At 42.1% G+C, this 22,745-nt stretch overlaps 1 long non-coding RNA gene across 1 annotated transcript in view; it reads right to left on the bottom strand.

The window, feature by feature from the left end:
• LOC149439052 (uncharacterized) overlaps positions 1 to 22,745 on the bottom strand; it is a 60,207-nt gene that overhangs the window by 5,215 nt on the left and 32,247 nt on the right. The window lies entirely within an intron of this gene.

Raw genomic sequence — 22,745 nt, 5'->3', positions numbered from 1 at the left:
AATTTGACAGGTACCCGATCCCACTTCCGGTCTGATCGCCTAGGTGATCGAAAGCAGAAGGTGTCCTCCCTCCCTCCCTGTAGTCTTTTGGGACACGTGACAGGTCCCAGAAGACTACAGGACCATTCACGAAGCGCAGCGCTACTCGCACATGCGCATACCCGGCTGTGAAGCCGCAAGCTATCAAAGCCGGGTGCCCACACTAAAGATGCTGGCCTCCTGGAGTACAGGATGGCCGGTGAAACGAGCTGCGGGGGACACACCACGGGACCGAGGGACAGGTAAGTGGCTGTTTTTTAAAAGTCAGCAGCTACAGTTTTTGTAGCTGTTTACTTTTATTTTTTGATAGGTTGAGTGGAACTTCACTTTAAGGCAACCCCATCGGGCAGAACTGTTTCACTAAATCAAAAAACAATCAGCCAGTGGCCAGGACGCCACTCGCCACAGTAGGCAATCTCCAAAATTGAAGCATTTCCACAGGTTTGCAAAAAGGTTCTCTCCCACAAGCTATCGCCTAACAATAGTAACCAGTGGTCCTCTCCTGATGGTCAGGGGTTTGTTATGGTCACAATCACTTGATCCCCAGTGCAGGCTCTTAGGATCTAGGTCCCCTTGCATGTAGCATTGCACTATTGTTTATGGATGCACACAGCTTAGGTTTGGAGCTAGCCTGCATATGCATCCCCATATCAAGTGGCTTTCTATAGTGGCACATACAAAAAAGGAGCATCCTAGAGTGCAGACCAGGAACCCAAGAGGATGTTCAGGGCTGCTCTTTGCAATGGTTTTGCAGGTAAATATAATATGTTTATTATTTTAACCACATGAGCTCCGGGAGGTTTTACCCCCTTCATGCAGGTGGGCAGGCCATTTTTGGCTGTTTAGAAATGCTCTACTTGGTAGCTGGTACTTTTTTGGTCATGCAGCGCTGTACCAACTGAAATTTATATAATTTTTATTTATATAAATAAAAAAGATTGACAATTTTGAAAAAAAAAACACAATTTTTTTAACTTTCTGCTATAAGACATATCCAATAAAAAAAATTAAAAAATCTAATTTCTTCATAAATTTAGGCCAAAATGTATTCTACTACATGACTTTTAAAAAAAAATCCCAGCAAGTGTATATTGATTGGTTTGTGTGAAAGTTATAGGGTCTACAAACTGTGGTATATATAGTGGAATATTTATTTATTTATTTATAATTGTAATGGTGATGAGCAGCGACTTACAGTGGGACTGTAATAGTGCAGTGGCCAATCTGACACTAACTGACTAACTAACACTGACATCACCAGTGATACTAATACAGTAATCAGTGATAATACTATACACTGTCACTGTACCAATAAAACTGTCTTGGAAGGGGTTAACAGCTAGGGACAATCAAAGGGTTAACTGTCTGTCTAACAATGTTTAATGTGTGCAATATGTGCTGATTTTTACTTAATATCAGTTTGGTCCTTACTGCTATGCAGGGAGAAGAAATAAACAGATTGTTCCCTCTGTAAAGAGCCCTGTGCTGTTTGTCAACACAGGGCTCTGGGCTGTGATTGGACACAGCCGATCAGCAGGTCTCAGACCTCTTTGGCTGAAACCAGCTGACAAAACCCTACTGTGTCCAATCACAGTTGCAGTCAGCCGTGAGGTAAGGAGGCGCGGGTCCTGAACTTGGAAACCACTGCCAACATACAGGTACATGATTTAATATTTTATATTATTTATTACAGGTACTTATATAGCGCCATCAGTTTACGCAGAGCTTTACCTATATACAGTCAGGTCCATAAATATTGGGACATCGACACAATTCTAACATTTTTGGCTCTATACACCACCACAATGGATTTGAAATGAAACTAACAAGATGTGCTTTAACTGCAGACTGTCAGCTTTAATTTTAGGGTATTTACATCCAAATCAGGTGAACGGTGTAGGAATTACAACAGTTTGCATATGTGCCTCCCACTTGTTAAAGGACCAAAAGTAATGGGACAATTGGCTTCTCAGCTGTTCCATGGCCAGGTTTGTGGTATTCCCTCATTATCCCAATTACAATGAGCAGATAAAAGGTCCAGAGTTCATTTCAAGTGTGCTATTTGCATTTGGAATCTGTTGCTGTCAACTCTCCAGATGAGATCCAAAGAGCTGTCACTATCAGTGAAGCAAGCCATCATTAGGCTGAAAAACAAAACAAACACATCAGAGAGATAGCAAAAACATTAGGCGTGGCCAAAACAACTATTTGGAACATTCTTAAAAAGAAGGAACGCACCGGTGAGCTCAGAAACACCAAAAGACCCAGAAGACCACGGAAAACAACTGTGGTGAATGACCGAAGAATTCTTTCCCTGGTGAAGAAAACACCCTTCATAACAGTTGGCCAGATCAAGAACACTCTCCAGGAGGTAGGTGTATGTGTGTCAAAGTCAACAATCAAGAGAAGACTTCAACAGAGTGAATACAGAGAGTTCACCACAAGATGTAAACCATTGGTGAGCCTCAAAAACAGGAAGGCCAGATTAGAGTTTGCCAAACGACATCTAAAAAAGCCTTCACAGTTCTGGAACAACATCCTATGGACAGATGAGACCAAGATCAACTTGTACCAGAGTGATGGGAAGAGAAGAGTATGGAGAAGGAAAGGAACTGCTCATGATCCTAAGCATACCACCTCATCAGTGAAGCATGGTGGTGGTAGTGTCATGGCGTAGGCATGTATGGCTGCCAATGGAACTGGTTCTCTTGTATTTATTGATGATGTGACTGCTGACAAAAGCAGCAGGATGAATTCTGAAGTGTTTCAGGCAATATTATCTGCTCATATTCAGCCAAATGCTTCAGAACTCATTGGACGCCGCTTCACGGTGCAGATGGACAATGACCCAAAGCTTACTGCAAAAGCAACCAAAGAGTTTATTAAGGGAAAGAAGTGCAATGTTATGCAATGGCCAAGTCAATCACCTGACCTGAAACCAATCAGCTTCCAGGTTTCAGTGCCAAAGCTTCATTGAACAAGCTGAGGTTAGAAGCTGATTGGTTTCTATGCAGAAGGGAGTCTGATTTTGGACTCTCCAGCTTTAGTAAATAAACCCCTTTGTGACACCTTGTGATTTAGTGATGTGAATTTTCACAGTGTGATTATCTTTTTTTTTTTTTATCCCTCATTAGGGATTCACTTTTGTGTTTGCTTCCTATTGTAGTGTCCCATTAGGGCACTTGGGGTCACTGTTTGCACTATCCCCATGCGGATTGGGATCACTATTTTTTGTGTGGTCATGTTTTTGGTCTAGTGCGTAGACCTTATCATCTAGTGTCACACATTTATGTCATTTATGATCATTGCATTTATTACTTTATTTGTATTCATTATTTCATTTGTATTTATTAGCGCTGCATCATTTTTTCTTCTTGTCTTATGACCTATATGGTATTAGGTAGGATGTCAGCAGCTTTGCTGTGATTATTTTCACCTTCTTTTTTACATAAGAGCGCAGGAGGATCTTTGTTCTATAATGTGATGTCAAGGCCAATGTCAAAATACATGGGTAAAATATGTTCATGAGACAAAATATTTGTACTTCTGTCCATCTTGTTCTGAGATTTACACAGCCCTGCCACATATCACAGCTGTCCTGGGGACCAGACAATGGACGGATGAAGTTATCCCTACTCTTCCCGTTTGTCAGCATGTTCCTTTTCAGCAGACGTGAATGTGGGACACTTGATTGACTCTTACATACTACCCGCTGTTCCAGTCTGAGTGTGTACTTATACTAGCTACTAGTGATGGGCTGAACACCCCCCTGTTTGGTTCACGGTCGAGCATTCAAACTTAACAAAAGTTCAACCCTGAACTTCGAACAGAGGGGACAATTCACTAAACGGTATCTTACTGCATCTGAGTATGTGGTAAGATACCGCATACCTACTAAAAACATTCTTTAATGGTTCAGATTGCCGACAATTAAAAAATTAAAAAGAAAACTCATGTGGGGTCCCCCCCATCCATACCAAGCCCTTCGGGTCTGGTATTGATTTTGAGGGGAACCCCTATGCCAAAATTTATTCTAAAATGATGTGGGGGTCCCCCCCGAAAATCCATACCAGACCCTTATCTAAACATGCAGCCTGGCAGGTCAGAAAAAGGAGGGGGGTAGGCACCCCTCCCCTCCTGAACCATACCAGGCCACATGCCCTCAACATGAGGGGGTGCTTTAGGGCAGGGGGGCACAATGCCTGCCAACACTGCTGACCCGAAAAGAAGAAACAAAAACCACTTAGCTCTCAAAGCTGCCTCCCGCCATCTGACAGCTGCCCCAGGATGACAGTTCTTCAATACTGTGATGACCTCATAAGGGGGTAGGGGTAACACCCCTTGTGACGTCATCATGTGCTGTGATTGGCCAAAACATTGCACCTGACCTGTGGTTGGGTGCATTGCTTTGGCCAATCACAATGCACTGTCAGGGCACAGTGCATTGTGGGGTGCAGTGGGCGAACAGCCCGCAGAATGACTTTACCGTTTGTGTGTTCACCGAACACATGAGCGGCATATGTTCAGGTTGAACTTGTGTTCAACTCGAACATAATGCCCAATACTACTAGTTACAAATAAAAATACATTTAATGCAGTTTAATGGAATACATAGCTGCTGTTTTTCATATCACCCTGGGGTTCAGTTTAAATGAACTGACAAATGCAAATCAGGATCCTTCAATTTATTAGTGACTTGCAAACATAGTGAATTAAAAAAAAAATACTGTAAAAAAATAACTTTAGGATAGGATTTCAAAAAATAAGAATTTTGCCCAAGTGAACTTTGCTTATCCAGATAGGCTCAAATGTCAGGGGAAACCCTTAAATGCTTCCAGTCAACCAAGGCTATCTTAAAACTTTGTGATTTTGTTTCCCATCTGTGTATATATCTGTGTTTATGGTGGGGGGTTGTTAGAACAAAATTCAGTTCTGAAATTACAGTCTTAGAAACCAAACAAATTCCCTTATGAATACTCCAGTTCTATAGTGATGAATGAGAAACATCTTTAGAACATATTGAAATGTTAGGAAGATGCTCCCCATATGCTTTACACTCTGTGAAATAGACTCTAATAGCAACAAAAAAGTACTTTGAACATTTTAAAAGTATAATCAATCAGATTTATATTTGTATGTCACTCCCTTCATCAAATATATGACCTGGGACATTCTGAGATTAATATTGTGCTTTCATTTCTAATCAATTGAGTATGAAGTCAACAGTAGGTTTACAGCTATTGTATTTAAAAAGAGGCTGGATTTGTTCCTCCTGCTGTAATTTGAGAATTGCCTTGTGTCACCTTTCCTCTACCTGTCAATTGACTAGCCTTAGCATCATATGGTTCCCTTGCCCCAATTTAAGATTCTCAGCTCTAGTAATAAGAGGTGGGTTGAACTACGTTTCAGGTTCTTATCTTTTTAGAAAATTCCCTGTAGTGTTCTACAAGTAAATCATAGAGGCACTGAGGTGCTTTTTAATATTCTAGTACCCTGACTATAAATTTCCTGAGAAAACGTTCAGTATAAAAAACGCCAAAGCTGCAGACACATTTGGTAAGCACTACAACCGGTTCAGGATTATAAATAAGAAAAAATTAATATTGGATACAAGGTCATGAGCTAAATTGTAAAGCCACCCACTGGATAATATCAGATGGATATCTGTTGTAAAACAATGACAAGGTCATCATTAACAGACAGCAGAGGTCAAGCACTTTAAATGAATAAAGATATATGTTTACCACCCAGAAACTTTACCAAAACAATTTACCTCCCAAACAATGACAAGTCACATGCACCATACTTTTTTTTACTATAATTTTATTGTCTCAATGCTCTTATTGTCTTTGTGTCATGAGGAGGAGTAGCATAAAAACAAGAAAAAATTTACCTAATTCATGTAATTCAAGGACAGCCTGCTTAAAACAAGCATATTTGGCGTTCTCACTCCTTAAAGTGGCCGCTGATCCCAACAGCAGGCACCTCCAAGCAATCCTATTGGCAGTGAAGGGCAGTCTTGCCAGTCAATATTATAATGCACAGGACAACCAACAAGAGGAGGACCATAGTGTGGCCAGGAAAATTCTGTTGCTATTTTTCACCTCGGGCTTCAGTGATCTTGGGTAGGGATGAGCCACACTGCTCTGGTTTCGATTCGAGCATTGGTTGGCGAGCTTCAAAGAAGCTCAGAAACCAAATCCAAACCCCATTGAAATCAAAGGGAGCAGAATCTGTCAAATTAAAAGTGCCCATTTTGGGGATAATAGGCAAGGGGATGTAAAAAAAACCTGCATGGGGTGGGCACTGCCCTGTGGACCATATATCAATGCAAAAAAAAAAAAATATCATTCAGCCAGGAGCAGTGATTTTTTTAAATGCTTACAGTGAAACATGCCTGGGGGTGCCCCAGTTTTGTCTGTGAAGGGGCACCTGTCTGTGATGTACAGAAAGTGCTTGTCCAAATATATATAGTTATTACCCAAATATAGCCATGTGGCCTTTTTTAGGTAATGATGTAACCCCTCCAATCCCCGCCCATTTGCTTGCATGGCCATGTAAGAGAATGGGCCAGGTGACGTCAGTGGTTGGAAAGGATGAAGTGGGTGCAAGTACTGAGCTCATTCCTCATTTTTGGCACAGATGCTTGCTCTAAAGATCATGCTGATAAATAACACAGGTTTCTTTGAATCCAAACTCAAGGAAAAAGTTAAAAAATAATTTTGGCTTTTCTAAGAAAAAAAAAATACATTACTACTAGTATAAAAACCTGAAGGTGACTTGATATTTAGCATCTTGCTGTGAAAGAGGGAGCGGCTTTGTTTGGGGCAAGTCAGCTGTCCTCCATTCAAATGTGCTAGCAAGGACCATGGTGACAGAAAGTGAGACCTTATCAGTTTACTTCTGGTCCTTCCCTGCCTATTAACAGGCTGGAGACAAGTACTGTAGGTGAGTGGGAGACAGGTACTGTAGGTGGGTGGGGGACAGGGGCGGACTGACCATTTGGAAACTCGGGCACTGCCCGAGGGCCCGGGGTCAGTAGGGGGCCCCATGAGATGCCCCTGGTACCTTTTTCATCGGATTTTTTGAGTTTGGGCAAGGACACAGGGGCCCCATGATCCCCTATTGGCCGGGGGCCCCATGAGTTGTCAGTCCGCCCCTGGTGGGTGACAAGTACTGTAGGTGGGTGACCTAGTTGTGTTTCTTACATGCTACAGAGAGAGATTGGACTAGCTGCACTACATATTATGGCTGTGTAAATCTCAGGTCTGAATTGATAGAAATAGAAAACCTTCAAATCAGGTTAAAGACAACTGCACGGTGTCTAGTAGGATCGGATTCACAAAGTGGAAATGGACAGGTAAAATGTCAAGTGTACTTATCTAATACTCTATTCCCCAGTATGCTAATCCTACCCAAAGTGCTTGTGTTCTGAGTACTTATGTGGCCTGTGGACCAGCATCCATTTATGTTTCAGTTTTCCTTACATGGATAGGTAGTATAAAAGATTGCAATCCCTGTTTGTTCTATGGAACTCTGGTCTATTCAGCAGGACTCACATGCCAAGTGCACAGATAAGGCTTTCCAAAAAAAGACAATCTAACAGATTTTATATAACAATTTAAAACGTAGTTCATCAGGACTGATTTTTAAAGTAGGCCTGAACTCAAAAATTGAAGATTTGCTATCTATTTGATATCTATAGAAAGCATCTAGAAATGTTAATGGTGCCCAAGCTTTACCCTGAAACATTTACCTTTTGTTTTCCTGTGCCTACAGCCTCATAGCTGTGAATCTGTAGGGTGAGATTATATAATCTACTGCTGCCTTTAACTGCTGGTTTCATGACCTTGCCAACACACGATACATTTTTGGGTATTTGGCAGCCGTGGCTGGACCACTTTCCGTCATCGACTGTCTCTACTTGTTTTCTGACAAAGTAGTATATCTGGTATGATCAGTAATCTGGCTTGCACATACATCCGGGGTGTCTTCCCCCTAGCCCTCCCCTCCCCACAACCCCATTCTCTATAATCTATGTTCTTTTTGTTCTACAATCTCATACCCCCCCCACCCACCCAAATGTCCGCCAACTTTTTTTTTTGTTTTTGTGCCCTCATACAATGGCTGGATCACTCCAATGTATCTGTTACCTCAATCTACGATTATTTACATTAGACTCTCCTTGAGATGGGTAATCTTATGTTTAAATATCCACTCCTGGGTCTTTTAATGTCATTGCTTTGCATATAAGATAGTTAGGTTATCTTTAGTTCGTTGGATATGTTGAGCCACTTTTATATGTACGGATTGCTGTTTATTCTCTTTGGGTTGACATTTTATTTGTAACACATCCTGGAGACTTTTCCTGAAATTGTTGCTCACATGTCCATTGTATTGAGGGCTGTGTTTTTGCACAGATATTTTTATACAGTTATTCTTTGCATGGGTCTGTATGTCTTATTCTTTATTTTTAATTCAATAAAAACAAAGTTAAAGAGATTTTGTGATTCATTACTGGGCTTTTTATTGTTCTCTCTGCTGGAGAGAAAGCTGTGCCCAAGGACCTGTGGTACAATGATCTTCTGGCCTCTGTTACATTTATTTTGTGGCTATGTACTTCCATTCAACAGATCACCAGTCATCAGAGCTATGACATGAAGAAGCAAGATGGCCACCTTCACTTAGAGAAACTGTGCGAAATAAGACATGTAAGCTAGTATTGGTGAAGCTATCAGAACTTGCAGTCAATACTGGTTATTAAAGTGGAGCTCCAGTCCCCCTAATACATTTTTGGTAAAAGCAGATCCACGATGACCTTTCAAATTGCATTAACAATTGGAATAATTCAATAGTAAAAGCACTGTAATTACTTAGTAATTATTAAAAATTTACCATGATCTTGGAAGCAGGCAGGCGCCATGATGGCTGTGGGCATCTGAAGCCCACAGGTATTTATTTCCGGGAATCGGTGCTGCTGGCTATCCCAGCATGCACCACTCATTCGCACGCCTGCGCAGTACAGATACTGCTCAGCGCGATGTACACACTCTGCAATTCCAGCATAGGACGCAGCAGGATACAGCATCCACGTCTTCCTGTAATCTGGACTCCAGTAAAATGGCAAGAAACACCTCCCATTCGTGTCATTTCCAGTTTCCAAGTCCCGCGATTACAGCAAACTAAAGGACTCCTGGGATCCAGGAAACGACAACACAGGAGACCTTGCAAATCGCCTTACGACGTCATCGCCTAGGCGGCCGGGACCAGAACTGTAGGCTTCCAGTGGATTTATATGGTATGTATATTAAAAAAAAAAAATACCCAACTTGTTCTTTATTTCACAAGGACAACATAATCAGGTAAAGTATGAAAAATGGGTGGAACTCCGCTTTAATCCTTTGCACTCTGCTTGCCTTTTTAGATATAGCTAGTTTAACAGAATATGAAATCAGGTGAATGATCAGACAGGGAGTAACTATAGCTTGCGGTTTACCAAACAGGTGCAAAGTTAGCTTTGTTCCAACAAAGGTTCAGAATGGCAAAGAGCATGCATAAACTGCAGAATAATACAAAGCAGATTATGAAAGCTGTACAAACATGGACCCTTTACAGTAATGTGGCAGTATAGAATACTCTCTATAAAGTCTATAGAGAATCGTTACTTCAGCAACACAGTTAACAAAAACCACAAACGGCTACTTTTAATTATCCTCATTAATAGTATCCTTCACAATGAAGGCTATGGTAGTTCTGGTAACACTGGCAAGCAGCTGGAGGGATCCAAGGACAAAGGACCACCCCACTGAAACTGGAGTACTCCGTTAGCAATTGAGGAAGTGATCCCAACAGTAGTTGAGTCTTCCAGTGAAGCTGCATGCTATTAGATTTCTGCCCAGCTGCCTGCACACCAGTTCTGACTATGGAGGGCCTTCTGCCTTGCTGCAGCTCACTTTCCCAGCTATTCCTGCCTCATCAGGCATGGATGCTACAGTTCTGCAGTACAGGTCCTCTTTAAAAATGAACCCAACCATCAGCTGCAGGAGCAAGCTTATTGTATATTTTCTATTGCGATAATTTAAAACAATATGCACTTACCGAGTTTTAGTTGCATGTTAAGTCAGCTTTAATGGTTTGCAAAATCTTACTGAACATAAGAATATATCCTGTTGTCCTCACATAATTTCTCCATTAAATTCACTATGATATGTTCCTCATCTGCCTTATATTTGGCATAGACCAACTTTTCCTCTAATTACAGTAAAACTGTGGACTCGGTGAACAGAAACTACTTATAAAAGGGAACTCATGGTGTTTTCCAAAAATGTTCCAAGAGATCATAATAAAAATCCAGATGACAGATCTGGCATTCGCCTGCTCTGTCCATATGTTCACTGTATAAACAAAAAGTTATCACCTTAATAAAACGTATTCAATTTCTAGCAACACTAATGATAGTCAACCTTCATTAAAGGGGAAAATCTAAGTAAAAAAATTGAAAAAGACCTATTGAAAAAACAATATTTATTTACTATGCCAAGCTGTAAAAAACACTGAATAAAACATTAAAGTGGACCGCCTTTACAAGAATAAACTCTTGATACATCACAATGTAAATATATAGTCACTAAAAACACTGGATAAAACATTAAAGTGGACCTCCTTTACAAGAATAAACAGTTGTTACATCACAATGTAAATATATAGTCACTACATGAATCCTATTTAACAATAAAATACTGCAGCAGTATTCATTTTCAACTAACACCACACAATTATCCAGCTAAGAGATCCAGTGTGGGTGTTTTCGCCTGAGCTGAGATAACGGCAACAGTCTGCTGCAGGTCAAAGACAGAACTTAAAAAAAAGTTGTTGTAAATCTTTACTCAATAAATTAAAGTGGTTCTAAAGTCTCGATGTTTTTTACCTTCATGCATTCTATGCATGAAGGTAAAAAAACCTCCTGTGTGTAGCAGCCCCCCCAGCCCCCTCCAGCACTTACTTGAGCCCCTCTTGATCCAGCAATGTCCACAAGAGCCTCGGTTCTCCTGATTGGCTGAGGCAGCAGACCATAGGCTCCCACTGTGCTCAATCACAGCCAGTGAGCCAATCAGGAGAGGGAGGGGGCAGGGGCAAGCCATGGATCTGTGTGTGAATGGACACACAGAGCAGCGGCTCGGGGGGGCGCACCTGCTAGGGTGGCCCCATGGCAAGCTGTCGGTTATGGGGGCACCCAACAAGAGGGAGGAGTCAGGAGTGACAGCGTGGGACCCAAGAAGAAGAGGATCTGGGCTGCTTTGTGCAAAACCACTGTACAGAGCAGGTAAGCATAACATTTGTTCTTTTTAAGAATAAAACCCCCACGCCTTTAGTATACATTTAAGTGAAGATTTATTTATTTCATCCGCACATGACTTGGTATTCAAAGTGAACGCAGTTACAATTTATTGGTAGACAACTCAACTCCTTTAGTAAAATTAATCTCAATATTGCAGCTGGTGGCAACACATAACAATTCTCTTTAAAGGCTAAGTTCATCTTTAAAAAAAAAAAAATAAATACACATATTTTTGCAGGAAAAATGTACATTTATTATTTTTCACCCAACTGTAAAAAAAAGTGGCAATCACCCCAACTTATAACTAGCCTTTGCAGTAATGTGCACATGGAAGAACAACGCACATCACAAACAAACACTTACCAGCTAGCCTGCAAGAAGAACCCAAATTCACCCTTTCTAACAACTGACGTTAAAAACAGAATGTTTTGTTTGCACACTTTGCAAATACTGTATATCCTTAAGCCGCAGTGCCTACATCAAGGCTTCTCTGTGTACTACGGTCCTAACCAGGGGTGGACTGACAACTCATGGGGCCCCCGGGCAATAGGGGATCATGGGGCCCCTGTGTCCTTGCCCAAACTCAAAAAATCCAATGAAAAAGGTACCAGGGGCATCTCATGGGGGCCTCTACTGACCCCGGGCCCTCGGGCAGTGCCGAAGTTTCCAAATGGTCAGTCCACCCCTGGTCCTAACTCTATCAACTGCTATATGTGCTCCAACTTTGCAGCCTCTGAAAATTATAGAGCTAGGACTGCAGTACACAGAGGAGTCTTGACATAGGCACTGAGGCTCACGCATATATTTGCAAATGTGTGCAAACAAAACCCTCTGTGTTTAACGTGAACTGTTAGACAGGGTCAATTTGGTGTTGTTTTGTTTTGGTTTTTTTGCAGGCTAGCTGGTAGGTGTGCTGGGAAATCTTTGTTTGTTTGTGATTATTTTGCCCCCAGGAACCTGCAAAGCATTGCGCCTGTGATCGATCGGATAGGAGGTGAAATGTCAGATCCCTCTAAATGCACGTAGAGAGGTAGAGCCCTACACAGTCATGATGATTTTAAGGCTGAAATGACACCTGCACATTCCTCAACACACGAAAAAACAAACAGAAATGTGCGCTTATGGAAAAAAACTGCATATGTGCTGCAAGAGTTGCATTTGCAGTGCTATTAATTGTTAATGACACCACGAGTGCGGGTAGCAGATGAGCATTTTGCTGCACGTTTTTCGTGCAACAAACGCACTACAAACGCACCTAAATGCACATTGAAATAAAAAACAAAAGGGTTCTGGAACTACTTTGGGGAATTTGTTGTGCGAAGGACAGCCCATTCAAGTGAAATGGCTGCCCTAGACGTGATGGGCATTATTGCATGAAAAACATGTTCCTAAAGGTGAACTTAGCCTTTAAGGCACTGGCAAATTTAGAAATCACCTATGAGAAATGCCCAAATTGTCTGAATTGATTCTTCTTTCCTTCACAAATGTCATATTTTTTTCAGTTTACCAACCCAAAATTATTTTGTAAAGATATTCATATTCTGAAAACAAAATCTTTCACTTAATTAATTCCTGAGCCCTGAAACACTAACCTGGTGGAACATTACATTTTGCTGAATTCTTGCATTCTAGTAAGTGGCTTTTTCCACTTTGCCCCTCCAATGACACACTCTGCAATGGATTAAACAAGAACATTCAGAAAACTTATCACAGGGTAAACGGCAAAAAGGAAAACAGATCACGTTCTGTTCTAAGTCAATCTGATTATTTGATATCACAGAGGAAATAAGTCCTTTTGGAACAAAGCTATTTTCAACTTCATGGCACGTACTGACAGTACACAAGGCATTCTCTTTGAAGAGCATCTAATCTACAGGAAATAAAAACAACAAAAACTCTGATATCTGGTCTAATCTCTGGGCAGTGTTACTACCTCCTTACATGTGGATGGGGAACAATTCATTGAGGGTCTGCTGTGCACTACTGTTTGTATTATGTTACAAAATGTTAGGCTTGGATTTAGGCAGAAGGATGAATTGATGGGGATTGAAATAGAGAGGAGTTAATAGGAGATGAATAAATGCAGAGTACCTGGTGAAGGGATCTTCACTAATGGAGGATGCCATTAACCAGCATAAGAATCCTCAGTGTCCATGATACAGTAAGGGAGATGATTATGTTAGTGATTAGTCAATATAAATCTGCTGGACACCTTCCATTCTGGAGGTTAGCAACCAAGTGTGATCTTGAAGCAATGTTAGCACAGGTCAGGGTAGCAGTACTGACCATCCACACTTAGTAGTTACAAGTCAAGCTGAATGCCATGTTGTCTGGGCATACAGCCACCATAGATGCTATTAGCAGCTGTAAATCAGTAAAAAAAAGTGATAAAGTTTGTCTTTAACTTGTGTCAACAATAAATTTTGTTCTCAATAGCAAGCACAGAATGGAACAGGTGCATTAGCTATATAAAATAGGCAAATAGACAACAAGGCCTCATTGATACTTATGTAGCACCCTCCTAGTTAGCTAAGGGGAACTAGAGTCTTGATTGTTAGAGAGGAGGGCTGAGTAGCAACCTAGGTGTAATAATCAGGAGGTAAATTGTGGTCAGGAGCTGGGAGGCTCTGCTGGTCGGTCCCTCTGGAATTTCCCCCTGCTCTAGAGCTTTGGAGGAAGGTCTAGAGGCAGTGGGTGGATCTAAGGAGTGGCTGGTTTACACTCTTGAGGGATCCTGGACAATCCCCAACAGGAGGCTTGGCAAGGGGCCAGGACACCCTTAAAAGTGTTGGAGCCCACTCAGCAGCAGGAGAGTTCGGGTGGAAGAGACAGAGAGGAAGATGTGAGGCTGAAGGGAGGAGCCTGGGAGGAGTCCCAGATGGAGAGAGGGGCCAAACTACAGGCAGCAGAGCTAGAAAGAAAGAAAGCTCAGAGCTTCACTAGGCCCAGAGCAAGGACAACCTGTACGGCAGTGAAGGAGCGGCCCAGCTAAAAGGCCTTGCAGCAGGCACCAACCCATCAGCGGTACAGGAGATGATCTGAGTGAATACTCCTGCATCCCCTGGGCGGATAAGGGAAGGAGCACTCTGGTGGAAAACCAGATTTGGCACCTAACTGGGACTGTCCATTGCTTAAAGTGACGGAAACCTGATCCCCTGTTCTGGGATACCTCCAGATTGCTGGGTGAAGGAAGAGGAGTTCATTTAGGGTCTGGGGTGGTACATTAGGAGATGCTGGCTAGCTCTCCAACAGAGACTGTGTTGCAGTGAAGGCTTGTAAATAGTTCCAGGAAGTTGTCCTAAGTTCATCAAGTCCCTTGGGCATCCTGTACACCCCTAACCTAACCTGACTTTGGATACAAGTGTATGTGAAGATGCGTGTGGCCTGGCTGTGCAGGACTATAGGGGGACCCAAATCTCTAGAAATTCCTAAGGAGGTAGTGCTACACTTATTAGGGTCACATCAACAAAGTTTCCAAAGCTAAGTTCAAGACATGCACAAGGACACACTACATTCTCCTTTAAGGACACAAAAGCGCACATCAACATGTGCATTCACCAACAAAGATTTGTGCCAATGGGCATATACATAGTTATGTTGTAATCATAAAAAAATCCCTTCCATGCACCTCGTACTGTGGCACACAAGCATCATTTAGTATCTCTCCAGTGCCCTATCAACTCAGACTATCCACTGCTGCTTCTAGATCTTGGCTTTTCCAACAGTACTTGTGTTCCGAATACAAATCCAGATATCCAAAATATGTCCGCTGACCCAGTCTATAACTGGCCTTCACAGCAAGGAGCACATGGATGGGCGATGCATGTCAAACAACAAAAAAGAAACATTCCCAGCTCTAACTTGCCAAGCAGCCTAAAAACAAACCAAATTAACCTGTCTAGCAGTATACGTTAAAAACAGGGGTATAGTTAGCACACATTTGCAAATACATGCATAAGCTACAGAGCCTCGTCATGGCACCCCAGTATTCTGTAGTTCCTAACTCTCCAATTTTAAGAGCCTCCATAGTCAAGGCACATGTATTTAATGCATAGACCAAGGGCAGATGGACCTGAGGGAGCCCTCCCTTCCTTAAAGGTACAGGAGTGCACTGGAAACCCAGCATGTAGCTCAATGGCAGCTAAGGTGTCCAGTGCGGTCCCTCGACCAAGAATTCAACAATACAAAAAATGGCCACTGCCCCAGTCTATAACTGGCCTTCACAGCAAGGAGCACATGGATGGGTGACGCATGTCAAACAACAAAAAAGAAAAATTCCCAGCTCTAACTTGCCAGCCAGCCTGCAAACAAACCGAATTAATCTGTCTAACAGTATGCGTTAAAAACAGGGGTTTAGTTAGCACACATTGTAAATACATGCGTAGGCTACAGAGCCTCGTCACGGCACCCCAGTATTCTGTAGCTCCCAACTCTCCAATTGTTACATAATACAGTATGCATTAAAAAAGGGGTTTAGTTAGCACACATTTGCAAATACATACATAAGCTACAGAGCCTCATCAAGGCACCCCAGTATTATGTAACAATTGGAGAGTTGGGAGCTACAGAATACTGGGGTGCCGTGACGAGGCTCTGTAGCCTACGCATGTATTTACAATGTTAGACAGGTTAATTTGGTTTGTTTGCAGGCTGGCAAGTTAGAGCTGGGAATTTTTCTTTTTTGTTGTTTGACATGCATCGCCCATCCATGTGCTCCTTGCTGTGAAGGCCAGTTATAGACTGGGGCAGTGGCCATTTTTTGTACTGTTGAATTCTTGGTTGAGGGGGCGCAATGGACACCTTAGCTGCCAATGTGCTACATGCTGGGTGTCCAGTGCACTCCTGTACCTTTAAGGAGGGGTGGGCTCCCTCTGGTCCATCTGCCCTTGGTCTATCTATTATATACAGTACATGTGCCTCTACTATGGGGGCTCTTAAAATTGGAGAGTTAGTAACTACAGAATACTGTGGTGCCGTGACGAGGCTCTGTAGCTTACGCATGTATTTGCAAATGTGTGCTAACTAAACCCTTGTTTTTAGTGCATACTGTTAGACAGGTTAATTTGGTTTGTTTGCAGGCTGGCTGGCAAGTTAGAGCTGGGAATTTTTCTTTTTAGTTGTTTGACATCCAGATATCCCCCTCCATCTCTGCCTTTTATTCTGCTCTTACCTATTCACAAACATTCTTTAAAGCCTTCCTTAGCCTACCTGAGCCCAGCATCATGTGTCCCTCACCACAGCCTCTTTCAGGAGTGGAGACCAGTGGTGTAGGCTTGTAGTCTGTGTCTGTCCCCTCATTCTGATGTCATCATGCTGCTTTAGTCTTCTGCAGACTAAGAGTACCTAGCCACTGGACAGCCAATAGAATGTGTCCATGTCACCTAGACAGCAGCATGCACACTTGAAGAAGGACCCTTCTAGTCTACAGTCTAAAAGGTAGCAGGCTCTGTGCCCAGCATTTCAAGTAACTACAGATTTAGGTAAGTAAAAAAGTAATAACTGTGTACTATCTGTATTATCTTCACTCAGTGACAGTTTTCTACTGCTCTGGGTTTCTGTTGCTGCTGTTGCACCTGTACCCCGTGTCCCTTCATTTCATGGACCAGTACAAATTAACTACCAACACAGATTAGGGGAACTCCTCAGACCCACTCTTCTATTTAAATAGTGGGTAGAGACAGGGTCCAACTCTAAGCCTAATTTCAAGAAAACTAGATAGGAAGGCCATACCTTTTACAGAGGAATGTAGAAGTAGGGACGTTTTTGTGTTACAGTGCAAAAAGTCCCATAATCAAACAGAGGTTTCCATTTTTCAAGGAAATCCCCTTGAATGGTATCATATTTATACAATTTTGTCTCTCCTACCAAGAACAAAATATTTAGGCTAACTAATAACGAACACGGTACAAAAGCAATTTTTTTTTTACTGTATAACAAAAAATTCACTTTGTGCTCTAGAAGGATAATGTCTTTAATCTCCATCTGTATATGTTTTAAATACACTTTAAATATACTGAGATGCCACCTGGATCCCATCAGTTGTACAGAAACCTTGTACTTCCAGCTGATTGTAATGGCCTACTTAATAGAATAAAGTAAACTGTTTATCTTGTAGTTGCCCTCCAGTTCTTGAATAATCCACTGATATTTAATTTTAATGTTTCTCCAAAGCAGAACTACAGTTGTGACTGCCTGGCCTGTTCAATGTAAATACCCTGTCAGGCTAAGACAAATGTTATTGATGGAGGTGACCCGGCTTTAATGATACTGACTTTACCAATGTGAGATATATACCAGACGCACAAGGCTCTTGGGGGTAGGACATACCCAGTCTGAAGTGATGTAATTTACAATACCACCCAGGAGCAGAGCAGACTGTTCTATCCATTTTAAAGACAAACATGTTAATCAAAGTCATTCAAATGCAAAATGATAAGGTCTAGTTATTACGTTCTGCTGAGCTCCACAGAATGTTAATTATACATACTTGCCTTTGTGTTGTTTGGCTGTATTCTAAAATTTAAATAAAATCCCTGTGAAAAAAGGGAAAAAAATCTAGATCTGCATAGGAATCTAAAAAAAGAAGAGAAATTATGTTATAAACCTACTGTGTTCCATCATAGGTAATTGGAACAGTGACAGGCAAGTAAAAGAATGATCAAACAGCTACTGTGAGTAGGGAAACTTCCAATAGTTGTTTTCATACAGGTCATTAAAGGTCCTCCAGGACCCAAGTCTTGGTAGTGTGTGGCACATTCTCAAAAAATCTTTAACCTACCTGCCTTTCTGTAGTTCCATGCATTGCAAGTTTTGGCACATTGCTTTATGGTTGGTGTTGTGTTGTTGCTACAGGTTGCTGTTCATGTAGCAGCTAAATCTCTGCAGTAGCAGGCTTTTGATTCACACCTGGATCCAATGCTTGATCCCTGTTTATCTGTGCAACCACTTTCGAACTCAGTTTTGCATTAAATTGCACAGAGTGCTTTGGTGAACACTGGGTTGTTGACCTGCCTTAGGGCCTGTATTGCCTGACTGCACAAAGTGTCCACTACCTCCATGACAGTTGTGAAAACTCCATTTTATAGCACAAATCCTGAAACTAAGCGTCACCATGGCTTGATACTTTATAGATATTAAGGATATGTTTTGACATGCACTAGTTCCCTGTGTGCATGTGCCTGATATCCTCTGAATAAATCAATTTTATTACATTGTATTATGTATACAGAAATAGGATTTCCATTCTGTTCTGTTTCTGAAAATACAAGTGTTCAATAACTAGAAGCAGTTAGTCACATTCAATGGAACATGTCCTTAATGTTGAAGAGGTTTCATTGCTCATCCAAGCAGCTTCTTCAGTTTTAAAAGGGGTGCCATGAACATACCCCAGCATTTGTAGCTACATGGGTAATCTAATCACCATGGAATGTGTCAGGGCAGATGTTGATTGGCAAGAACATGATGGGAGATATGAAAGTATGTAAAACCACTCTGCTCTAATTAGATAATCCAATTACTATTGTGTGGCTGAAGGTGTGAATTGTTGTCAAACCTCCAGGGCAGAGATGTTAAAACCGCATAATATGTAAGCGTAATATGCAAATGGTGTCATGGGCCCCCACCCCTGTTTAGGATTATTGCTCAACTGTGATATAAATGGTCTTTTTCAGTTGTTCCCTTTGTTCAAAATGTGCACCTCACTTCCCATGAAAGAATGTCTTACTTCTTTTTTTCAGGGAGAGTGAGGTACACTTTTTTTTATAGAAGGCAACCAGTTTGCAAAGCATGAACAACACAAGAAGTTCCATGGATAAGGAGTAAAACATCTTCAACATTACAGGACAAGTCCAGGTGAATGTGACAAATTACTACTAGCTATACAACCTTGATAAATGAGAAGCACATGCTTCACAGGCACAAGTGTGCACTGGGACTTTAAGTCCTCCATCCTGTGCATATGGCTTAAGCCGAGTTCTGTTGTGAAGTCTCCAGTAAACACTATGGGGGTTATTTACTAAAACTGGAGTGTGCAAAATCTGGTATACCTTTGCATAGAAACCAACCAGCTTCCAGGTCTGCCAAAGCTTAATCGAACAAGCTGAATTATGAATCTGATTGGCTACTATGCACAGCTGCATCATATATCTTCAAGGAACATCCCAGTATCTACTTTGTCTTGCCAGAATCCACATCTCTAAATAGCTTAATGTAGCACCCCTCTAGTTAGCCAGGGGGAGCTTGCTAGTTTTTTAGTAGAGGTTGGAGAGCAGCCGGGGTGTGTCAGCCGCGTCATTTTAGGTCAGGGTTGAGGGCTCTGCACATCAGCTCCCTGATACTCCCCCCTGCTCTAGAGACTTGAGAGATTTCTGAAAGGCAGTGGGCAAGGGTGAGGAGGACCAGGGGCGGACTGACAACTCATGGGGCCCCCGGGCAATAGGGGATCATGGGGCCCCTGTGTCCTTGCCCAAACTCAAAAAAGCCTATGATAAAGGTACCAGGGGCATCTCTTGGGGCCACCTACTGACCCCGGGGCCCTCAGGCAGTGTCCGAGTTTCCAAATGGTCAGTCCGCCCCTGAGGAGGACTGATCTGCATACTTAAGGGATCTTGACCAATCCCCAGGTGGAAAGCTTAACATGGTGTCATGACAGCCTTTAAGTATGACTGAGCCTGCTAAACTGAAGGAGAGTTCATGGGGAAGATGGAGTGAGAAGCTGGGATGCAGGAGCCTGGGAAGGGGTCCAGGGAGGGGCTTACCTACAGGCAGAGTTGCTGGACAGGAGGATCTCCCAACGCCCCATCCCTCGAGAGAGAAACAGGGAAGGAGCCAGCCACGCGTAAGGCCTGAAGGCAGCCACCAACCCACAAGTTCAAGGAGAGGACTGAGTAAGTAATCCTACACCCCCTGGACTGGGAGAGAGGGCATTCTAGTGGAAAACCTAACTAGCTCCTCACCTGAGACTGCAAATTTCCAAGTAGCAGCTTTTGGATCCCCTGTCCCAGGGATTCCCTCAGGAAGCTGGGTGAAGAGGAGAATTCATCTGGGGTCTGAGGTGGTACACCTGGGGTGGCTGGATAGCTCTTCCAATAAAGAGACTGTTTGTCTAATGGACTTGCACATAATTGCTAAGGAGTTTGCCCTCATTTACAGTTCCCTTGGGCATCCCATACACCCCTCAATCCCATCCAAGTTCCAAACCCCTTAATAAAACATCAAAATCAAGCTCAAGGACTGTTTACTGACTCCCGTGTGGAAGAAAATGCCTGTGGCTTGGCTGGGCAAAGTTTTAGGGGGATCCAAAGCTCAGTGACTCCTAAAGGGGTAGTTCTACATGAGTAAACTGGAGGTGATCTGCAGTATAATAGATGTGTTATTATGCAACTTGTGTGACCTGGAACACACAACAAGGTAAAATTAAAAATTCTCAGAAAATGCTGTGAATCTCTATGGAAGGCTACAAGGGTGTTATGACCATATAGCATCATAGATGAACAGCTTTGTGGTTCAGTGATCACCACTGTGACCCTGCAACATTGGAATCTTGACAGTATTATCTCTCAGGGCAGCAGTTTAGTACCACGCAAAGACATTGTACTAAATTACATGTGTGCATAGCTTTTTTTAAAGACCTGCTTTTGGACCTGTATTTGCATGACAACACCTAGGGCTAGATTTACTAAAACTGGAGCACTCAGAATCTGGTGCAGCTGTGCATGGTAGCCAATCAGCTTCTAGCCTCGGCTTGTTCAATTAAGCTTTGACAATAAAACTTGGAAGCTGATTGGTTTCTCTATAACCCCCATATGATCCACTAACATAGTTCTCTCTGCAACCCCCATAGTGTCCACTACCTCCATGAAGTTGTGAAAATAAAGAATTTGGCAAAAAAGGTTTAAACCTTCGCCAGTTTAAGTTTAGGTGTTTCCTGTTAGGAAAAATTTCCTTTCACTTTCTGTCCCAGAGACATAATAGTGAGTGAGAGGAAATCTATGAAGTGAGTGAGAGGAATTTCACTTGTATGTCGCTTCATTTTCTGTCTTCCTAACAATGGTCACCAGGGCAAATACAAACAATGAATTTTCCCAGCAGGGACACAGAAAATATTAAAGAAAAACATTGTAGCTACAAAGACACTTTAATTAAAGTGGAGTTCCAGTCAAATCTGAAACAAATAAAAGTCAGCAGTTACAACTGTAGCTGCTGACTTTAAAAAAACAGACACTCACCTGTCCTACGATCCAGCGGTGTGTTCACACCAACCAGGTTCACCAGCAGTGCTCTCTCCCCGGCATCTTCAGTGTGGGCACCCGGCTATGACAGCTTGAGGCTTCAAGCCAGTTGCCCACTGCGCATGCGCGAGTAGCTCTGCGCCATGTGAATGGTCCTGTTCTGGGACCTGTCATGTGTCCAAAAAGACTACGGGGGGGGGGAAGGACAACTTCCTCTTGTGATTGCCTAGGTGGTCAGAGCAGAAGTTAGAGCAGGTACCTGTCAAAATTGGGTACTGACTCCCCAAAGGTGCCAGTTTCTCACTGGGAGCGGGCGAACAGTTCTTAAAGCGGAACTTACCCTTTTAGGTGGAGCTCCGCTTTAACTTCTGACCAGTTTGCCCATAGTGTTATTATATGGTATATTTATGCAAATTACAAGCTACATGGGGCTTCATACACTAAAAGTACAGCATTCCATCTAATTTTGTTTTTTTCACATGGGATTGCTGCATAATTATTGCATTGCTCAAAAGATTTTTTTTTTTCTTGAAGTAATTTTCTGATAATGGGAATTGATCTACATGCTGCCTGTGGAGCATTAATCAGCAGATAAGAACCACTGCCCAAGGCTTCACTGTGTTCAATAGAATTGTTTTAAGAGTCAGAATTTAAGAAAATAATTCAATGCAACTGAAAGAAAAAAGAAAATCTCAAACTATTGCAAAATGAGGCAGTTGGCGTCTTTTAAAAATAAGGACATTTGGCATTTATTTAGCTTCATTATGATTTCAGCGGATAAGTGGGACCACATGGGAAGAAAAGTTATGGCTACAAAATGTCATCATTTACAGTCATTTACTATAGGGTTGGCTTAATACAAACTATAGAGCTGGGGGTAATATGAACTTAACCTACACCAAGTAGTTACCCCATTGTTCTTGCTGGTCATGAATGTGTATATGGGTATTGTATGCAGTGCTGGGACAAGGTCATCCAGTGCCCCCCAGGTGTAATGAAAGACTCAAAAGACACTGTCACTTCACTGTCATTTCAGTTTCTTTTGATGATATTTGATCACCACTGGGTTTTTTAGTTTTTGTTATACACACGAGAAAAAAGCCCCAAAAATGTTGAAAAAAAACATAGTATTTTTTACT

The sequence above is a fragment of the Staurois parvus genome, unplaced genomic scaffold (assembly GCF_062004578.1).
Source record: "Staurois parvus isolate SC_StPar_1 unplaced genomic scaffold, SC_StPar_1.0 ptg001162l, whole genome shotgun sequence".
In the NCBI taxonomy this organism is placed as follows: Eukaryota; Metazoa; Chordata; class Amphibia; order Anura; family Ranidae; genus Staurois; species Staurois parvus.
The sequence above is the reverse complement of the archived record's forward strand: the minus strand, read 5'-3'. Positions and strand labels throughout refer to the sequence as shown.